Below are 6,013 nucleotides of genomic sequence, written 5' to 3'. Positions count from 1 at the left end.
TAGATAACTATAGAGACATGATTGATAGATAATTACAGATAAATGATAGATAGATAGATAGATAGATAGATAGATAGATAGAGATATAGATTGATTCTGTAGGGAGAGGGAGGGAGAGAGAGAGAAGATAAGATTCTGTAGATATGATAGACAGACAAAGATAGACTCACAACTGTAACAAGGAAGGTAACAGGGGGCAAACCTCACTTAACTGTCTTGCTTAGCAACAGAAACGTTGGCCTCAATTGTGGTCGTAAGTCAAGGACTCCTTGAATGTTACCAAAAGACCATCCCTCCCGCCAACTTTGCAGAGCCAGAAACTTCGAAGGGGCTGTAAGATGAGATGTGAGCCAGCCCGGTCGGAAGACGAGAGCTAGAAAAAGGCTGCCTGGTCACAGGAGGAGGACTTGGGCTAGGAGACGATCCTGCCCCCCCCTCCAAAAAAAGGGGGAGGCTTCAAGGTGACATTAAGAGGGGGGGGGGGGAAAAGAAAAAAAAGAAAACAGGGAAAAGCGGAAAGGATTTTGGCAGCTGCCATCGGATCCGTCTGTTGGAGGAGCTCTGACTTTGCTTGCCAGAGAAAATTCAGCTTTCAGTGACTCATTCTCTGGTGAAAAACACGGAGTTTGATGTTGGAAGGGGGGGGGCCCTCCCTCTTTCCCCCCCGCCCTCCCTTTTTCCTTCTTTCCTTCCTTCCTTCCCTCCCCTTCCTTCTTCCCTACCTCCCTCCCTCCCCTTCCTTCCTATTCTCTTCCTTCCCTCTCTCTTTCTTTCCTTCTTCCCTCCCTCCCCTACTTTTCCCTTCCTTCCATTTTTCCTTCTTCCCTTCCTTCTTCCCTCCCATTACCTCCCTCACTACCTTCCCTCCCTCCCCTACTTTTCCCTCCCTCCCTCTTTTCCTCCCTTCCCTTTTTCCTTCTTTCCTTCCTCCCTTTCCTTCCTTCCTCCCTTTTATTTTTCCTTCTTTCCTTCCTACCTTCTTTCTCCCTCCCCTTCCTTCCCTCTTTCCTTCGTTCCTTCCTTCTTCCCTCCCCAACTTTTCCCTTCCTTCCTTCTCTCCCTCCCAACTTTTCCTTTTTCCCTTTTTCCTTCCTCCCTCCCTCCCTCCCTCCCTCCCTTCCTTCCTTCCTTCCTTCCTTCCTTCCCCTCCCCTCCCCCAGAATAACCTTAGAACAAGAAAGAAAAACTTTTTATTGGACAGATTTTTTCTGCAGATATTTTAAATAACTAATAATAGAAAATAAAAACCTGAATAAAGGTTGGAGAGGAGTCTGTCTTGTAAGGTCACCCCCTCCACTCCCCCTCCCCAAATTTGGCCACCACCGCACTCAGGCCTTGCAAAGCCGGCCAACCCCTTCCCCAGCCGCTGAGGCCGGCCGCCCCCCCCCCCTCACAAGCATCCCACGCTTGCAAACACACAGCCAAATGTTGCCACAGCGCCACCCACAGGCGACACCTAACCGAGCGGTTTCTCAAAATTCTCTTTTTGTCACCCAAAAGTTGGGCGAGCTTCCCTTTCGCAAGGCAGATGTCGCAAGAGCCAACGGGCAGCTCTGCTCTCGTTTTCTTTTTTTTTAAAAAAAGACTTTCTATGGAACAGGAGAAAAGTGAAGAAAGTTAAAGCGAGAGGAAAAAGCAAAAAGAATTATGAAAAAGAGGACCAATCTACACGTGTGATCGGAAAGAGAAATATTTTAAAAGTACATTTTACACCCAGAACTATATTTGCACAAATCTTTCTTTCTCTCCCTCTTTCCTGTCCTTTCCTTCCTTCCCTCCTTTCATCTCTTCCTTCTCTTCTTTCTTATGCTTTCATTCATTCATTTCTGTCCTTCCTTTTCTTTCTTTCATTTGTTCATTTCTGTCCTTCCTTTTCTTTCTTTCATTTGTTCATTTCCGTCCTTCCTTCCTTCCCATTTTCTCTCCTTTCCTTCTTTCCTCCCTTTTTCTCTCTCCCACCTTCCTTTTCTATTTCCTTCCTTCCTTCCGTCCATCTCTCTCTTTTCTTTCTTTCCGTAGCACAATAACACCCCTTCCTTCCTCCCTCCTTCCTCTCATTTTCTTTCCTTCCTTACAAATGTGACCCTGGGACCCTGCAACCGTCATAAGTACATGCCAGTTGCCAAGCGCCTGAATTTTGATCATGGACCGTGTGGGGATGCTTTTGACGGTCGTAAGTGTGGAACAAATGTCTATATTAGTGAGCACCCAAAATCCCTGACTAACAGGGTAGGGGGGTGGACGTCAGAACTTCAAAACTAGGTCATAATTCTTTCTTTTTAGGGTCCAACGTAACTTCGAACGTCCGCTAAGCTGGCGGTCATAAGCCGAGGGGGGCTGGACTAGAAGACCTCCAAGGTCCCTTCCCACCCTGTTATTCTCTTATCCCTCGCAACGCCTCCCTTCCTGCCATGGAGAGGTGACCCCTGCTTAATATTCGGTATAGGACCTTCAACACGGAACCAAGTTTTTCATTCTGCCTCTTGAGTGCTACGTTTCCCAGGCGCCGCCTTACACCCGAGGCTGTTCAAAACCCGCCACTTCCATTTCATCAGGCTAAAAGCCGCGGCCGGAGAAACCTGGCCCAGGTGAACACGCGGTCTTGGAGGTCAAGCAGATAGAGTGATGACGGACGTCACGGAAAAACAAGACCCGGTGAACTCCGGAGCGTGTTTCACAACCTGGTGGCAACCTGATCCTCCGTCAGGCCCTCGGAAATCCGCAGGTGAGCCCCCTCCTCCCTGGCCACACCCTGCTGACCGCTTCAGAGGTCCAGTGAGAATGGCTGGACCGTCTTTCTGCTCCTCAACAACGACCAGATATCTTCTGGTTTGCAAGGACAGAGATGCTATGCAGGCAGTCCTCGACATACAACCGCAACGGAGACCCAAATTTCCATCGTTAAGCGAGACATTTGTTAAGCAAGGCATTTGTTAAGCGAGTTGCACCCCATTTTATGACTTTTCTTGCTACGGTTGTTAAGCAAATCCCTGGCAGTTACTTAAGGGCAGAGATGCCAAGACTGTCTCTTTAGCGCTTCCTATGCGGGTAGTCCTCGACTTACGACCGCTGCCCCAAATTTCCATTGCTAAGCGAGGCATCTGTTTAGCGACTTTCACCCAGTTTCCCGACCTTTCCTGCTACGCTTGTTAAGTGAATCCCTGGCAGTTAGTAACACGGTCGTTAAGCGAATTTGGCTTCCCTGGTGACGTTGCTCGTCGGAAGTTTTCAAAAAAAAAAAAAAACAAGTGGAACACGCTGCTTAATAAGAGCAACGTGTTCCACTTAACGATTGTGGCAAGAAAGGTCGGAAAACAGAGCAACGTTCATCGAAAAACTTTCTTGCTTCGCGACAGAAATCTGCAGCCTCCATTGCAGTCGTAAGTGGAGGACCACATAATTTTTGCTTTCTTGTTTCCCCCACCCCAGAAAAAACACTCATTCACAACCGCATTATTTGCAATTCAACTTTTGGGTCGCAGCTGCAGCCGAGTCAGGACTGCAAAATAATTCGATGTGATCAGCGAAACTATTTATATGTTTTTTAACACTCTGTAGAGAAAAAAGAAGAAGGAAAAAAACCAGACTTAGAAAATCCCCTAGAAATGCAGATTTGGGTACAAGGTGGAAAAGGCAGGTATGGCCGCATTAGGGAATTTTAAAAATATTCAACATCCAGCTGAGCCTTTTTCTAGTGAAAAAAGAAATTATGATTAGTTTTATTTACGCGGTGATGGCAAGGTTGTTATTAAGTGTAGGAAAAGACGGATAATCCTCGATTTACGACCCCAAAGTTTCTGCAGCTAAGCAAGGCCACTCGTTAAGTGAGTTTTGCCCCATTTTACGATGTGACTTGCAACGGTTGTTAAGTGAATCTTAAGTGAGTCTCACAGTTGGGGATCGCGTGACTCCGGGGGATGCAGCGACCGTCCTAAATACGAGTCCGTTGCCAAGGATCTGAAGTTGGCTCTCGTGGCTGTGATGGTCGTAAGTGTGGAAAACATTCCTAAGTAACGTAAGTGCCGGTTGTAACTTTGAACCGTCGCTAAATGGGCGTTTGTAAGTCAAGGACTAACCCTGAGTTGCCGTATTGGTGAGATGGAGAGTAGAGAAATTCAATTAATGATAAATGAATAAAACCCAGGCGGAAAGGGGACCACAGAGAAATCCCAACCGTCAGAATTTCAAATTTGAGTCGTCAGTCCCTATTTTGGGGACAGGTGTAACAGAGGATTACCTGTGCAGCTGGGCCTTTTGCTGGTCATCTCCTGGAGGCCACCATTACTCGCTTTAGGTGGCCAGGCGAAGCAATGCAGGTGGTCCTTGACTTACGATGATTCATTTAGCGACCGTTCAAAGTGACGACAGTGAAAAAAGTGACTTATGGACACACTTAGGACCGTCGCAGTTCCTCCCATGGTCACGTGATCAAAATTCGGACGCTTGGCAATTGACTCGTATTTATGACGATTACAGTGTCCCTTTTGCAACCTTCTGGCTAGCCAAGTCCACCAGGAAACCTGATTCATTTAACGACTGGGTGACTAACTGAATCACTGCACCGATCCACTTATCCACGGTGGAGAGAAAGTTCGCAAAACGGGGCAGAACTCCCTTAACAACACTCGGCAACGGAAATTTGGGACTCCACTGTGGTCGTAAATCGAGGAACGCTGGTATTGAGGAAAACAGCTCCGATATTCTATTTTTTTATTATTATTATTATTCCAGTTTGATATAGAGGAACGGTGGGAACTGGCTTTTAATTGGCTGCAGAGTGATCCTTAAGAGAAATTTATTAATTGAGGCCGTTACCACTCTGCTGGGAATATGTGGTAATGATATTTGTCTAATTTTTTTTTTAATGGAAAATATTTGCGATTATTTTTTTTAAGCCCTCGTTATATAAATTTCGACCGGCATATTCCTTTTCTTCCAAGGGGAGGTGGGGGTGGAGATTGCAAGCTGTCTGGGGCAGGGACCCAAAATTACTAATTTTACACAAGGGGGTGGGGGGGGCAGTGAAAGGATTATTGGGGGGGGGGAATTGTGGCTGGGATAGATCAAATTTGGTGAAGATTTGGATGCAGCAAAAAAAAAACAAAAAAAAAAAAAACCAGCTGGACCTGAACCAAGAATGACTTGCAGTGGCATCCAGAGATGAGATCAGTCCCGGAACGGCGGGGGTGGGGGACCAATTCCCCACTGCATTTATCTCATCCAACTTCTGCCCTCCCCCAAAATATGGGGGTGTCTGTGCCCTAGCTGAAGTTAGGGGGATATACCGGTAAATCTAAGCGCTATGGCTATCAAAACATTGTATTTTCCCCACTGGGGTAAAGACGAAAGTTGAGAGTGGGGGGAAGAAAAGGGGCACTGGGCTCGCTTGCACGCGTGTGCACACCCCCGAGTGTGCGATCGCACAGGAAGAAGCCCCCCCCCACATTTCTCACCAGCGCAAATCTCCTGCCTTCCTTCTTCCTTTTTGACGGAAGGGCGCACCGATATTGCCGAAACACACAACCGCACAACCAGCCGATGGAGAAGGCGGCACACGCTCAACTTCCTTCCCCCCCCCCCATTTTGCACCAATATCCGCCTTGGAAGTCCCCACCGACCCCCCCCTCCCCCTTCCTCCTCCTCCTCCCTGCAGCATGCAACCACCACAATCAGCCCCGCTTGCAATAAAATTCAGCAGTGGGGAATTAGCCAACATTGGCCGGTCTGTTTCCTGTCACTGACGACGGGCAGCTGTCAAATTTGCAGGGCGCCCCCCCTCCTCCCCCCCCCGCTTGAAATATCCCTCCATGCATTTATGGGGAGGGTCTCCCCGCCCACCCTCTTCCGCCTGCAGGCAGGTAAAGGGGGCAAGGCCTCCCCTCCTGAATTTTGCACCCCCTCCCCACCGATGGCGGGCCAGCCCAGAGCTCCCCACTCATACCCTCCCTAGCGGGTGGGGTTTTTTTCCCCCTCTCTGCAGTGGGCCCCTTTTCCATGGTCTCCCAGTTCCTGC

The sequence above is a fragment of the Pituophis catenifer genome, unplaced genomic scaffold, assembly GCF_029215685.1.
Source record: "Pituophis catenifer annectens isolate HBS135680 unplaced genomic scaffold, rPitCat1.0.hap2 SCAF_18, whole genome shotgun sequence".
In the NCBI taxonomy this organism is placed as follows: Eukaryota; Metazoa; Chordata; class Lepidosauria; order Squamata; family Colubridae; genus Pituophis; species Pituophis catenifer.
Note: the sequence above shows the minus strand (reverse complement) of the source record.